Here is a 15,377-nt window from a genome sequence, read left to right as displayed (position 1 = left end):
CATTAAGTTACTGTTGATAAAGCTAAATATTTATCGTGTATATAACCCTTTATGAGGTCTAAGAACACTGTACGCTATCTACGTAAGAAGTACCGTAAGGGTACGCAAGTTGCGTATCGATCGCTTAGCCGTGATCGAGACGCTCAGGCGTCACGTTCACTCACGGCCAAGTGATCGCAGGCAGGCAGACTATTGGCTGTTGACTTATCGTAATGATTCGCTATAGCGTAGCAGCGCTCGGGACCACAAGGAGATCACCAGCGATGCAGACGCTCACAACGTTAAACCTTTATATCTATACCTTTAGCAATGAAATACACAGCAAACCTTAATGTAGAGACAAAGTGTAAGTGCAACCTTGTGTAACCTGATTAACTACAAAGCTGCTTGAGTGTCACCGATGCTCAGGGAGTACTTAACACTATAAAGAATACACAGATACCTGGGCTTAGGGTCCGAAACCTATTATGTGTATTATGACTATTATACTTGCAAAAGGAATCACAGTACAAAGCATACACTACAATATAACATAAACCAACTAACCAGATAACTACACAGGAAATACAATACAATACAATTCAAGTCTAATCAAGGAAAAATACGAGAGAAAGAGTAGAGAGGGAGAGAGAGAAATGGCTCACAGTAAGACAATATGATTACGGAGAGAACTTACGCACAAGGGGAACGATCGCATGCGCCTCGATATCCAGCTCCCGATTATCAGCAATGAGAACCGTTGAAGAGAGTGAAGTTGGATATGGTCGGCCTGCTATTTATGCCCCACACACAATACAATTCAATGGTCTCTACAATCTCATTGTTCATTGGACACAGGAATTCGGCTTCGCATTATAACAAAAGGTCATAGGTTGATTCATACAGGTGGGCTGTGACTATTTCCAACTGCTCAGGTGGGAGGGAAACTGGGTTTCCCGCCGCATGGGTAATAAAGTGCAAATAAAGTAAATGTTCATAAACTTCTTATGTCCATAACTATTCGCACGAGCGATTGATCTGCTTCAAACCAACACCGGAATATTTCTAATTAAATATTCTTCCGATGGATACTAAACACCACTGTATTACTCCTATCTGACCCTTCGTATCAAACAAAGAGGGATTCCTCTGTTCATAAACATTCTATATTAACCAAACTTTCAGAATCTATCAAAGGGACCATGATCTATAAAATACATTATTTGTGAAAAATATGTAACGATTGAGTCGCACGCTACGACTACACAAACTTTACCGTAAATACGCATACCGTGCACCAGCGGGTGCACGCAACAGCGGGTATGCGCCTTCACGGGAGAGCGCACGCATGCGCAGCGCGGACCAGTGTGAGGTGCAAATATGGCAGTGTGTATAGAGATATTTTTCTGACTTTGACAGTCCACCCTTTGGCAGTCAATAATAACTGCCACCTTCTAAAACATTTCAAAAAGGAGAAAAATATATGTCAGGGGTTAATTCATTTCCATGGTTGGGTGAGGGAGGAGAGAGGAGTAGGTGTGAAGAAGGTATGACCTAGTGTGATAGCAGAAGCATGTGTGTATGAGTCCATGTTTGGGGGGTCATGTATCATCATGCCGTACGTGTTGTAAATCAAGCTTCGAGGTATTGCGAAGTATACATTTGAATTCCTTCTTATCCCGTGGTACAGGTCTGTGGATGGGCTGTCAAACTTTACCGAGCTCTTTTCGGATTTTGAACAAAATGGGGAGCACATTTTAGTTGATGATACATGAATGGGGGAATATGTGATTGCTGATATCTGTGCCTGTATTCCCTATACTATGTGTGTCATTACCTGAGGGTTGTAGGAATGAAGAAAAGACATAATTACGGTAAATGCGGTGGTATTCTATGTCAGGTTAATGTACATCTGTCGGTTGAAGTTTTGTTCGGTATCAGTTGAAAGTCGTCTTCTTTGCGCTGTTTTGCTCATTAAGCGTGAGCAATAAGCTTTGTCAATGCCATTAGATTTACAAAAAATGTTGGGCTAGCGTAATTTTAAGAATTCTAGGGAAACTGGGGATCCATGGCAAAGTTCATCAAGTGTCCATATCTCAAGTGGTCAAAACTTCTTCTTTGGTCTATCCGTTGTCTGTATAGCGTCTCATCAACTTCCTCGTCCAAGGGGGTCTTGTTATCTTGGAGAAAAACCAGAAAAACAGGTGAAAGAAACGGACCGTAGAAATCGCATTTTCATCACATCATTGTTTCTATCGTTGGGTCGTAAATCAAATCCAGGTTAATTACAGTTTCCTCACTCCTCAAACTCATCACTCTGGTACTTTGTTTGCACCTCATTAAAGCCTGCCCGCATCTAAATATCAATCCAATCGATATAACGACACCTAAGATACATAGTAGAAACTTCCCAACATCCATTATGACTCCTTGAGCCCAGTCTCCTAAACCAGAGAACCAATTTCGCGGGTTCAACCATGACACCCAACCAGTCAGCTCATTACCTACAGCAGCAAGAGTGAGATTGTGTTTTCGGCGAAATTCCCACTTTAATTGGAGAATATCGTCCATCTTTTGGTCTATGACCTCTACCGGATCCTCGGTGCTATTTGTGATATACGTGCAACACTTCACGCCGTACTGTGTTGCCAATGTAACACAATATCCGCCTGTCACTGCTGTGAGGTAATTAAGAACCATTCTATGCTGTACCAGTTCTGTTTTATAAGCTTGAAGTTCTCTTCCAGTGTATCTAAACGTGTCATCATACATTTCAGTGATATTATCTAACAAATTGGCGAGTGCGGAAATGTATCTATAATTCATCACTCCTCGAGCGGTGCGAGTGAAATCTAACGCCACCAGAACCTGAATCCCGGTGGATTCATGGATCAGATCAGAGGCCGGATGCTCTAACCTTTCTGACAGTTGTCTTTTAACGAGGTGCTCGTAATGAGTGTGAGTATAAGGAGCTTGGGCACCACGGTGTATGTCTTTCATTTTATCATGAGTTACAGTCATTACTTCAGGCAATACTCTTCCAATATAACACAATCCTTCAGAGTTTGGGGCAAGCCACTTGTACGCCTTTCTCCCGCATATGAAATATGCATCATCGGGGAGAACATATGGGACAGAGAAAGACATTACCATATTACACACCTTCCAGGTGAAATCTCCTAGCCCTAATTCTTCCATCTGCTTAATGCACGTATCAGGTTGTACGATATGTGCACAGTATCCTGGTGATACTTCTCCAACTCTAGTAATCCTATTTCCTAAGGTGTATCTATACCGGAAAGATTTTCCTCTACTGGCTATGTGGCGTACAAGCTCTGTATCTGTAGGCATTCTATCTGCTCTATGTGAAAAGGTCATGGTGTGGTTACTCCATGATACTTCCCAATTTCCCGGCTTTCTGGGATTGGAGATGTTAAAACATAATAGGGACCTATCCACGTGGTACTGGTGGAGCTTCAAACTAGGAGGGCTGGAGATATTAAACCTCCGGTCCACCGGTCTCCCACCATTTAACTCAAGTACCTCCCCTATCGTTAAAGGAAATGGTACTAGCCCTGATTTGCTATGACCCTGAGGTACTTGAGAGCATACCCAACAATCTGTTTTGTTTAATACATTACCCACTAAGGAGTGATAATCACTCAATGGATGCCGGTCCATATGGATATTAAAACTGGATTGGCATTTCTTAATGCACCCATCTTCAATGACATTGTTACAGAGCCTACAGATACAATTTTCTTCAGCTAACAATCCGTCACAATTTCTTCTATGGTCAATGCTATCGGATCGTTTTCTGATACTCGCCTTTGCTAGTTGGTTAGGTTGATCTTGGAAAACTACGCCTCCATCTTTATCATCAGAACTCATTCCAGAACCTCTATCGACCTCCATGGTACTCTCGCCGGAACAGACTGCTCTGGTCAACATCATGGTCAACAGGAAAATCCGGATCACAGTCTCTTGGGGCAAGTCCATCTTTGAGGAGGAGACGAAGAAGAATGAGAAGGAGGAAAAATACATTTGAGGGAGGGGGGATGGGAAGTGGAAAAAAAACAATAAAAGGGAGTGGGGAGTCGACAACAGCTCTCGGTCTTCAAGGCTCAGGTGCCGCCTCAGTCCTCCTGGAACAGACACTCCAGTGATACAACCTCTACCGTCTGTTCCTTATCACGGGACTTCTCTGGATCAGCAACCTTCTTGCAGTGGGATGAATGGACCCAAGTCTCTCTCTCAGCAACCTTCAATGCTGTAGTGCTAGTCAATAAGACCTGGTATGGTCCTTCCCATCTGTCAATAAGGCAACCTGAGCGTAGAAAATTTCGTATCATTACATAATCCCCAGGTTCAATGTCATGACAATTACTATCAGGTAGATCAGGAATCACCAACTTTAGATTATCATTTTGATTCCTTAACTGTTTACTCATGTTAATCAAGTACTTTACAGTTACTTCATTGTTACATTTCAAATCATCCTGAGGGTTAATCATGACATGCGGTTGTCGACCAAATAAGATTTCAAAGGGGGACAGATTAAGAGGGGACCTGGGAGTGGTTCTGATACTGTACAATACAATGGGTAAAGCTTCTGGCCATGTCAATCCTGTCTCTGCCATCACTTTACTCAATTTATTTTTAATAGTGCTGTTCACTCTTTCGACCTTCGCACTCGCCTGTGGACGGTACGGAGTGTGCAGCTTGCTATCAATTCCCATCAACTTACACATTCCTTGAAAGACATCACCTGTAAAATGGGTACCCCTATCACTTTCGATTATTCTAGGGATACCATATCTACATACAAATTCCTGCACAATTTTCTTAGCTGTAAACATAGCGGTATTTGTAGCTGCAGGAAATGCTTCGACCCAATTCGAGAAAACATCTATACAAACAAGTACATATTTCAAATTCCGACAAGGGGGTAATTGAATGAAGTCAATTTGTATTACCTGGAAAGGGCCGCCGGCAGGTGGGATATGGGATGGTTCTGTAGGTATTGCCTTTCCAATATTCTTTCTCAGACAGGTAAGGCATGACATTGCTCTTTTACTCGCATGAGAGGAGAATCCTGGGGCGCACCAATAGGCTCTTTCCAATTTGCACATTCCCTCCTTGCCTAGATGAGTCAGCCCGTGAGCTGCTTCAGCCAGACATGGAAGATATGCTCTGGGGGCCACTGGTTTACCATGTCCATCCGTCCAGAGTCCTGAGGACTCTTGGCCACATCCCTTTGCCTTCCAGACTGCCCTTTCCTGTGTGGAACACAAATTTTGCATTTTACACAACTTCTGTGTGTTGATGGTATTGAATACCATCAGTTGTGTGGTGTCTGTCTGTATGGGGGTAGCAGCTGCTAACTTAGCAGCTTCGTCTGCTCGGCTGTTACCAAGTGATACCGGGTCTTGGCTATATGTGTGTGCTTTACATTTGATAACAGCCACTCTGTCGGGTTCCTGCATCGCTGTTAGAAGCCTTTTTATGTGAGCTGCATGCGCTACCGGTGTACCAGCTGCCGTCATGAAATTTCTGAGGCGCCATAGGGCTCCGAAATCATGGACTACCCCGAATGCGTATCTAGAATCGGTGTAGATATTGGCTGACTTACCCTTAGCCAATTCACATGCTCTGGTTAGGGCGACCAGTTCAGCAACCTGGGCTGAGTGAGGTGGGCCTAGCGGTTCCGCTTCTATGGTGTCTTGGTCATCTACGACTGCGTATCCAGTACACAAGTCTCCCGAGTCTGACTGTCTGTGACAACTACCGTCCGTGTAGAACGTGAGTTCTGCATCTTCCAGTGGGTTGTCACTGATGTCAGGCCTTGCGGTAAAATTTTGGGTCAAATATTCCATACAATCATGTGTATCTTCCTTTGTATTAAATCCTCCTTCCCCAGCACTCTCACCTTCCACCCTTTGTGCCTGACCAGGCACACCTGGGAGATATGTTGCAGGATTTAATGCACTGCATCTCCTTATGGTGATGTTTACGGGGGCCATTAGTGCTAATTCCCATCTTGTAAACCTCGCTGATGAGACGTGTCTGGTTTGGGCAGAATTCAATAAGGCTGATACCGCATGTGGCGTATGGATTGTGAGGTTGTGGCCTAGCACGACATCTTCGCTTTTTGTCACTAGCAATGCTATTGCAGCAACGCTTCGCAAGCATGTGGGGAGGGATCGCGCTACCGTATCTAGCTGAGCGCTGTAGTATGCAACTGGCCTGCTGGCATCACCGTGTTTTTGGGTTAGTACGCCTGCCGCGCAACCAGCACTTTCTGTTCCGTATAGTTCAAAGGGTTTCCCATAGTCTGGCATACCTAGTGCTGGTGCCTGCGTTAGGCACTGTTTGAGTCTCTAAAATGCTGTTTCGGACTCGTCTGTATGCGAAATCCTATCAGGTTTGTTCGAGGAGACCATTTCCTGCAAAGGTAACGCTAAAATGGAAAACCCTGGGATCCAATTACGGCAATACCCACACATTCCTAAAAACGTTCTGATCTGTTGCTGGGTTTGTGGCAGGGTCATGTCTCTAATTGCTTGGATTCTATCAGCGGTCAGGTGTCTCAGTCCTTGTGTTAGACAGTGTCCCAAATATTTTACCTTAGTTTGGCATAATTGCAACTTGTCTTTGGACACCTTGTGTCCGGTGTCTGAAAGATGAAACAGGAGCTGTTTCGTATCCTTCAGAGATGCTTCCAGTGAATCTGAACACAGTAATAAAACGTCCACATACTGTATCAATACTGATCCACTGTCTGGTTGGAAAGACTGTAAACAATCATGCAAAGCCTGAGAAAATATACTTGGACTATCTATGAAACCTTGGGGAAATCGAGTCCACGTGTATTGGACTCCTCTGTATGTGAATGCAAACAAATATTGGCTGTCAGGGTGCAGAGGTACCGAAAAGAAAGCGGAGCAGAGGTCAATAACAGTGAAAAATTTGGCAGTGGGAGGGATTTGCATTAGGATGACAGCTGGATTTGGCACTACGGGGAACTGACTCTCAACTATTTTGTTAATCCCCCTTAGATCCTGCACTAGCCTGTAACCCCTCCCCCCACTCTTCTTAACAGGGAAGATGGGACTATTGGCAGTGCTGGACGTTCTTACCAGAATGCCCTGTTGTAGCAAGCGCTCTATTACTGGGTAAACTCCTAACTCCACCTCTGGCTTCAGAGGATACTGTGGGATTTTTGGAGCTATCCTACCATCTTTTACTTGTACAACTACTGGAGCTACGTTTGCCATTAATCCAGTGTCCTGTCCGTCTTTTGTCCAAAGTGACTCTGGTATCTGAGATGTCATCTCTTCTACTTGGGATGGATTCCTATTTGTCATAATGGTATGTGACATTAATTTTGATGGGGAGTCTAACATGTCTCGCACTTCCTGAGCGTGATTCTCAGGTATGTCCAAGAATACACCTTCAGGAGTACAATAAATGACGCACCCCATTTTACACAGTAAGTCTCTTCCCAGGAGATTGGTTGGTGCCGATGCAGCCAGCAAAAAGGAATGCTTGGTATGCAAAGGCCCTATTGTAATCTCGGCTGGTTTGCTAACAGGGTAGTGCTGGACTACTCCTGTTACTCCCATGGCTGGAATTGTCCTACCAGTGGTTCTCATGCCCACTGTCGAATTTATCACTGACTTGGCCGCCCCTGTGTCTACAAGAAAGTTTAAAGTTTTACCAGCTACATTAATTGCGACCTCGGGTTCACTTTCAAGGTTGGCAATCAATTTCACTGGCTGCAGATTACAGGTATGGCCACACCCCTATTGGGTATGGTGACCTCCCTGAATCCCGCTGGCAGCAACTATTTGTGAGGGAGATAGTTGGGAACTACCAGAGGCATGCCAGTCTCTGTTTGGGGGATATCTTTTTGTTTCCCCTGTATGTGGCTCATAACTCCGTTTCTGCGGACCTTGCTCCCAATGTCGTGTGTCGTGTCGTTGTCTAGGGGGTTGGTATGATCTTTGCGAATTTTTCGCTCTACAGTCTCGTGCATAGTGTCCCTGTCTTTGACAAGAATAACATGTTATCATAGTTGACTTACCCACAGGGTTGGATGGTACATACGCAGGCTGCTTTGTGGTCAGAGCCTGTATACTTACTGACATTAGCTTATCACTCTGCGACTCCCTGTGCCTGGTGATGTTTCGGTCGTGATCAATAGCAGCCTCTCTCAAAGTGGACACTGACAGACCTCGCCAACATGGTTGCGTGGTCTGTACCCTTGCCTTTAATGTTTCCTTCAAACCATCCATTAGTACAGATACTGCTACTTCTCGATGGTTTGGATTTGTCCTAATGTCCTCTATACCAGTGTACTTTGCCATTTCTAATAGTGCCCGGTGAAAATATTCTGCAGCTGTTTCTGACTCTTTTTGTTTAATGGAAAATATTTTGTTCCATTTAACAACTGCTGGGAAATGCTCCTTTAACTGTAAGTTTATCCTTCTTACGTTATCTTTGTTGTACACATCTGTAAGAGGTACATCCAGATCTAGTCCACAATCAGCTAAAAATTGAGCTGAGTCGACATTGGAGGGTAAACAAGCTTTTAGCAATATCTGCCAATCTTTATTATTGGGCTCTAAAGTGTTTCCTAAGTCTGTGATGTATTTTTGGCTGGCAACTAAATCTTTTCTAGGGTCAGGGAATTCAGACACTATGGTCCTTAATTCCATTCGGGAAAATGGGCTGTACATGGCAATGTTCCTTATGGGAGTGGCTCCTGATACATCTGTTTTCCCATTGGCAACTGCTATTACCCTAACAGGAGTAATTCTAACAACCTCATTCTGTGTAGATTCTACAGCTTGTGGTGAAATAGTCTCAGCATAATGCATGGTGCCGTACTTACCAGTTGATACGACCTCACCTATCCCTCCGCTAGGGGCCTTTACTAATCTCGTGGGTGTTGCTGTGCCTACTGTGGTCTCTGCTATGGTGGCTGCTAGAGAGAGCGCTGAAATCGTTGTCGCTTCGTCCTCTTGATCACACTCCTGAGGAAAGTTCAAAACAGGGTACAACTTGCACGGGTTAATACTTGCATGGGTTAATGGGTTAACATTATCATTAATATTTACACAGTTACTAAGTGATTTTGTGTTACACTTTAGTGCGTCTTTCTCCGTAATCAACTTCTCTCCTGATATATATGGTGGCGGCGGGGCCGTGGCAATCAGTTTTCTGTTAGAGCCAGATCCCGCCGCCTGAGCCAAACCTCTCTGTATCTCACCTTCCTGTTGCCACAACTGTAAATAATCATAATGCTGAACTCGTCTCTTTGTTGATTTTATGAGACATATCCTCCTCCTTAAATTTTGTAACACCTCTGGGCTGAAGCTACCTATTCTTGGGAATTTCTCCCGGTCTTGTACCGTCATTCTCTCCCATTCATCACATAAAACCTCTGTGTGACTTCCATATTTCTCACACATGATATACCTGGCCGACCCAATTGGTCGGACCACTGAATCAACCCGAACCGAGGTTGATCGCCCCCTACCTGAACAACTGGCCCCCATAACTCTGCAGGCGTTGCTTGCTCTACCTCTGATCTCTATATCAAGGTCTTCAGCGAACCCTTACAGAAAACCAGATTGTTCACAATAGGCTGACGGTGGCGGTTTACCGAGTACCCCACTCACTCGCCCACGCCGACCAATGCGACCTGATCACACCGATATGGTGCTGGCGCACTCGACCCAGGGCACCTATAAAAACCGTTGTTTACTGGAACATGCGAGGGTTATCCGCAGAACACTTACTCTTTCCAGTAAAGGTGAGGTTTGTCAGATAGTTCCTGAGTGACCAGCGAACTTCCCTTCTTGAAAAATAAAAAATTACACAAATCACGTCAGAATGTACAAATAGCGTTTGTGACCCCTTTACTCTAATGGTACTAGGTCAGATTACTAACTACTGTACACAATTACGTGCGGTCCAGTCGTTCAGTACACAAACAACTAAGCTTGTGTACGGAAAGACCAATGGAATCGAAACTTACGACTGCGAATTCCTTCAGCCAGAGCTTGTACGGCCTATATGGGTCTTGCACCAACCCTTCTCTTGGTGTTGTGCCTCTGAACTGTATAGCGGACTTCCCTGTTTACTGTACCTGGACCTGCTGGTCTACTATGACCTCCTGGTCTTGTTCTGTACGACCTCCTGGTCTGACCTCCTGGTCTTGTTCTATACTGGTCCGCTATACTCTAATGCTCAAATATTATGTTTAACCAAGGATGCCTCCCTAGCCACTGTGCACGTCACTTACACGCGTGTACCTCACGAGTACTCGACTTTTCTTGTGGTTCAACCTTTAAGTTATATAAACTTATGTAATACAAAAACACTCACTCATCACATGTACACTTTTGCTTCTATTTCTATTTCTGCGCAGAAATTTTTCTTTAGCCCAGCTGTGTTACCAATTAGGAGCAGGATCTGTTAATTTAAATTTTGGATTTCCAAAAATAGACTTGCGTTATTTATCGCCTGTGGCGCTATTTACCGCTTTGTGTTACTTACTGCGTTGCGTTAAAAATCAACTTATCGTGACTTGAGCTACGTGGGCGTAACCGGACGCTCCGTTGCGTAATGTACGCTGCATGCGTCCGCCTTTGGATTGCGTACACAAGTCTTTTGTTAGGGACACGTGTACGCAAAGCAAAGATCCACCGTAACACAATTTATATTTTTATCAATGTAGATGATCCCTGGTCATCTACCACACAACACACTGACTTCGCCTTATCTCCCAGGCAAAACTGTGTGTTTGTCTATCTTTTAACTATATTACCTTTACTCTTAAACTATGAAATAACAGCAAATCTCTTTTGGCACTTTTTTTATCAACTATAAAACTGGCAGACAGGAGAATGATATACGAAAATGAAACGGAAATGCAGATATATATGTGTGCGTGCGTGTGTACGCAAGACAGAAAAATAAACAGTTTTAAAAGACACTAGCGTTTTGTTCTTACCTACGGTTCCCGGATTCCTTCAGCACTCTTTTATCTAAGCGAAGCAGACGCTTATCCCGTCAGCACTACGAGACAACCTCCCGCCCTTTGCTGAGGGATAATGTCTGCTGATCTACCTAGTGCAGATATGTGAAGGACAGGACGAGCCGCCAATTGATAAAGCTAAATATTTATCGTGTATATAACCCTTTATGAGGTCTAAGAACACTGTACGCTATCTACGTAAGAAGTACCGTAAGGGTACGCAAGTTGCGTATCGATCGCTTAGCCGTGATCGAGACGCTCAGGCGTCACGTTCACTCACGGCCAAGTGATCGCAGGCAGGCAGACTATTGGCTGTTGACTTATCGTAATGATTCGCTATAGCGTAGCAGCGCTCGGGACCACGAGGAGATCACCAGCGATGCAGACGCTCACAACGTTAAACCTTTATATCTATACCTTTAGCAATGAAATACACAGCAAACCTTAATGTAGAGACAAAGTGTAAGTGCAACCTTGTGTAACCTGATTAACTACAAAGCTGCTTGAGTGTCACCGATGCTCAGGGAGTACTTAACACTATAAAGAATACACAGATACCTGGGCTTAGGGTCCGAAACCTATTATGTGTATTATGACTATTATACTTGCAAAAGGAATCACAGTACAAAGCATACACTACAATATAACATAAACCAACTAACCAGATAACTACACAGGAAATACAATACAATACAATTCAAGTCTAATCAAGGAAAAATACGAGAGAAAGAGTAGAGAGGGAGAGAGAGAAATGGCTCACAGTAAGACAATATGATTACGGAGAGAACTTACGCACAAGGGGAACGATCGCATGCGCCTCGATATCCAGCTCCCGATTATCAGCAATGAGAACCGTTGAAGAGAGTGAAGTTGGATATGGTCGGCCTGCTATTTATGCCCCACACACAATACAATTCAATGGTCTCTACAATCTCATTGTTCATTGGACACAGGAATTCGGCTTCGCATTATAACAAAAGGTCATAGGTTGATTCATACAGGTGGGCTGTGACTATTTCCAACTGCTCAGGTGGGAGGGAAACTGGGTTTCCCGCCGCATGGGTAATAAAGTGCAAATAAAGTAAATGTTCATAAACTTCTTATGTCCATAACTATTCGCACGAGCGATTGATTTGCTTCAAACCAACACCGGAATATTTCTAATTAAATATTCTTCCAATGGATACTAAACACCACTGTATTACTCCTATCTGACCCTTCGTATCAAACAAAGAGGGATTCCTCTGTTCATAAACATTCTATATTAACCAAACTTTCAGAATCTATCAAAGGGACCATGATCTATAAAATACATTATTTGTGAAAAATATGTAACGATTGAGTCGCACGCTACGACTACACAAACTTTACCGTAAATACGCATACCGTGCACCAGCGGGTGCACGCAACAGCGGGTATGCGCCTTCACGGGAGAGCGCACGCATGCGCAGCGCGGACCAGTGTGAGGTGCAAATATGGCAGTGTGTATAGAGATATTTTTCTGACTTTGACACTGTGCTATTCCTGGGTTATATAGCGCTGGGGTATGTGCTGGCATACTCTTTCTCTGTCTCTCCAAAGGGCCTTGTGGGGGAAATGTCTTCAGTAAAAGTATTCCCTGTGTGTGTGGTGTGTCGGTACGCGTGTGTTGACATGTCTGAGGAAGAAGGCTATATTAGAGAGGAGCGGGAGCAAATGAACGTGGTGTCTCCGCCGACACCTGATTGGATGGATATGTGGAATGTTTTAAATGCTAGTGTAAACTCATTGCACAAAAGATTAGACAAGGCTGAAGCTTTGGGACAGTCAGGGTCTCAACCCATGCCTGATCCTATGTCGCAGGGACTGTCAGGGTCTCATAAGCGCCCACTATCCAGATTGTTGACACAGATACCGACACGGATTCTGACTCCAGTGTCGATTACGATGATGCAAAGTTACAGCCAAAATTGGCAAAATACATTTGATATATGATTATGGCAATAAAAAATGTTTTGCACATCACAGAGGAGCCCCCTATCCCTGACAAGAGGGTACATATGTACAAGGGAAAGAAGCCTGAGGTAACCTTTCCCCCCTCACACGAGCTGAACGAGTTATGTGAAAAAGCTTGGGAATCCCCTGCAGATTTCCAAAAGGATTCTTATGGCGTATCCTCTCCCATCAACGGATAGGTTACGATGTAAAATCCTCCCCTTGGGTGGACAAAGCATTAACACGCTTATCCAAGAAGGTAGCCCTCCCGTCCCAGGATACGGCTACCCTCAAAGAGTCTGCTGACCGCAAACAGGAGATTACCCTGAAGTCCATTTATACACATTCAGGTACCTTACTCAGACCGGCAATTGCGTCGGCCTGGGTGTGTAGTGCTGTAGCGGCATGGACGGATACCCTAGATAAGGCTACTATTTTATATATGTGTGTATGCAAACTACAGGTGGTGCTGCAGGGCTCACACCCTTTTACTTGTCTTGTAGAGCAACTCTGGAGCTGTTACTGGGTCCAGCTGCTGCAAGAAATCAGCTTGAATGCTTTAGGGGCTTGGGCATGGCCAACATGAGCCCCACACTGATGGGGGTGTATAAAGCGATCTAGGGGTCATCCAAGCGCTACCCCACAAAGGCCGCCATGCCCTGCGTGACCATTTTCTCTTTTCATATGCAGACGAGGGTTGCAGCCAACTATGCCCATTGCTTGGATGACATCACCATATGCGAATCCATCTGCTGCAGGCCTTCCCCCAGGAATGCTTGCACTAGTTGTTGCATTTGGTTTGTTGTTTGGGGGGTGCTTCAGTATTAGGCAGCCTTCTGCCCTCCCACATTCGTCTGAAAATGTGTTCTCCCTGCAGTTGTTGTCCCCAGATGAGAGTTCCCTTGTGCTGCCTCAGTTGAATCTCCTTTACTTGACGGAGGTGTGCCTGAGCAGCGGCCCTCCCCAGCCCTATCTCAAATCATACTTATTTTGCATAGGTGATACCATGGTCATGAAGATTGTTTTCCCAGGGTGAGGTTCATTCGTTGCATTCTGGGTATGCTGACCTCTGTGTTTTCCCCAAATGTGGGAAACTCGACTGCATAATTTGTGGTAGGGGGGGACTGCATTTGTGCTTTCCCCTGGTTGGCTCTGGTATAATTCAGATCTCTTTGTCTCAGGTCTCTCTCCAGCCTAGTTTGCTGTCTGTTTACACTTCTCTTTTCTTGAGCCCCTCCCTTCTATGCCCTTGCGCACTATCCTGACTTCTCCCGTCTGCTTACTTTGTGCCTTCCAACGCACAATGCGAACTACAGGTGGTGTTGCAGGGCCCACACCCTTTTATGTGCCTTACAGAGCAGCTCTGGAGCTGTTACAGTGCCCAGCTGCTGCAAGAAATCAGCTTGAATGCTTCAGGGGCAGGGGCATGGCCAACACGAGCCCCACACCGAAGGAGGGTGGGGGTGTTCAATGCGAACTAGGGGTCATCCAAGCGCCCCTTTTCTCTTTTCATATGCAGATGAGGGTTCCAGCCAACTTTGGCCCACTGCTTGGATGACATCACCGTATGCAAATCCGTCTGCTGCAGACCTTTCCCCAGGAATGCTTGCACTAGTTGTTGCATATGGTTTGATGTTTGTGGGTGCTTCAGTATTAGGCAGCCTTCCGCCCTCTCATGTTTATCTGAAAATATGTGGTCTCCCTGCAGTTGTTGTCCCCAAACAAGAGTTTTCTTGTGCTTCCTCAGTTGAATCTCCTTAACTTGACGGGGGTGTGCCCGAGCAGCCGCCCTCCACAGCCCTATCTCAACACATGCTTTTCTTGCGTATGTGATCTCTTGATCATGAAGATAGTTCTCACAGGGTGAGGTTCATCCATTACATTTTAAAGTAGGAAGGTACAAATTACATATTTAAATTACATATATGTGCTGGATTCAAATGTTTTCCTCCATTCCTTTCTCAATTGTGCCCATCAGCAGCTATTCTAATGTTGCTGCCAATGGGTGTGACACATTCATTTCTTCTGTGGGGTACACTGGACTCCACAAGGATTCACATTGGGGTGTAGAGTAGGATCTTGATCTGAGGCACCAACAGGCTCAAAGCTTTTGACTGTTCCCAAGATGCTCAGCGCCCCCTCCTCTATAACCTCGCTTCCATGAACAGGGAGCTCAGTTTGTAGTTGGTGCCTTCAGTAGCAGGCCACTTAACAGGGGGCTGCCTCAGGCAGCCTATTCTTAGCTATTAATTTTGACAAGAAAAGAATAACTTTTTTTTATAAGAATCTACAAGGGCTGCAGCAGGCTAGGTCTAATAGACATCTTTACTGCAGCTCCATCACTCCTAGCGGCGCAGTATTCTCCCGTGCCCTGGTT

At 44.8% G+C, this 15,377-nt stretch overlaps 1 non-coding gene across 1 annotated transcript; it reads left to right on the top strand.

Moving 5' to 3' along the window:
- Positions 1 to 13,981: 13,981 nt before the first annotated feature.
- LOC135020052 (U1 spliceosomal RNA) lies at positions 13,982 to 14,145 on the top strand. Its single transcript, XR_010217537.1, has one exon. It is a non-coding gene; the product is annotated as a U1 spliceosomal RNA (small nuclear RNA).
- The last annotated feature ends 1,232 nt before the right edge of the window (positions 14,146 to 15,377 follow it).

This window comes from Pseudophryne corroboree, unplaced genomic scaffold (assembly GCF_028390025.1).
Source record: "Pseudophryne corroboree isolate aPseCor3 unplaced genomic scaffold, aPseCor3.hap2 scaffold_345, whole genome shotgun sequence".
Taxonomy (NCBI): Eukaryota; Metazoa; Chordata; class Amphibia; order Anura; family Myobatrachidae; genus Pseudophryne; species Pseudophryne corroboree.
Note: the sequence above shows the minus strand (reverse complement) of the source record. Positions and strands in the feature narration are given on the sequence as shown.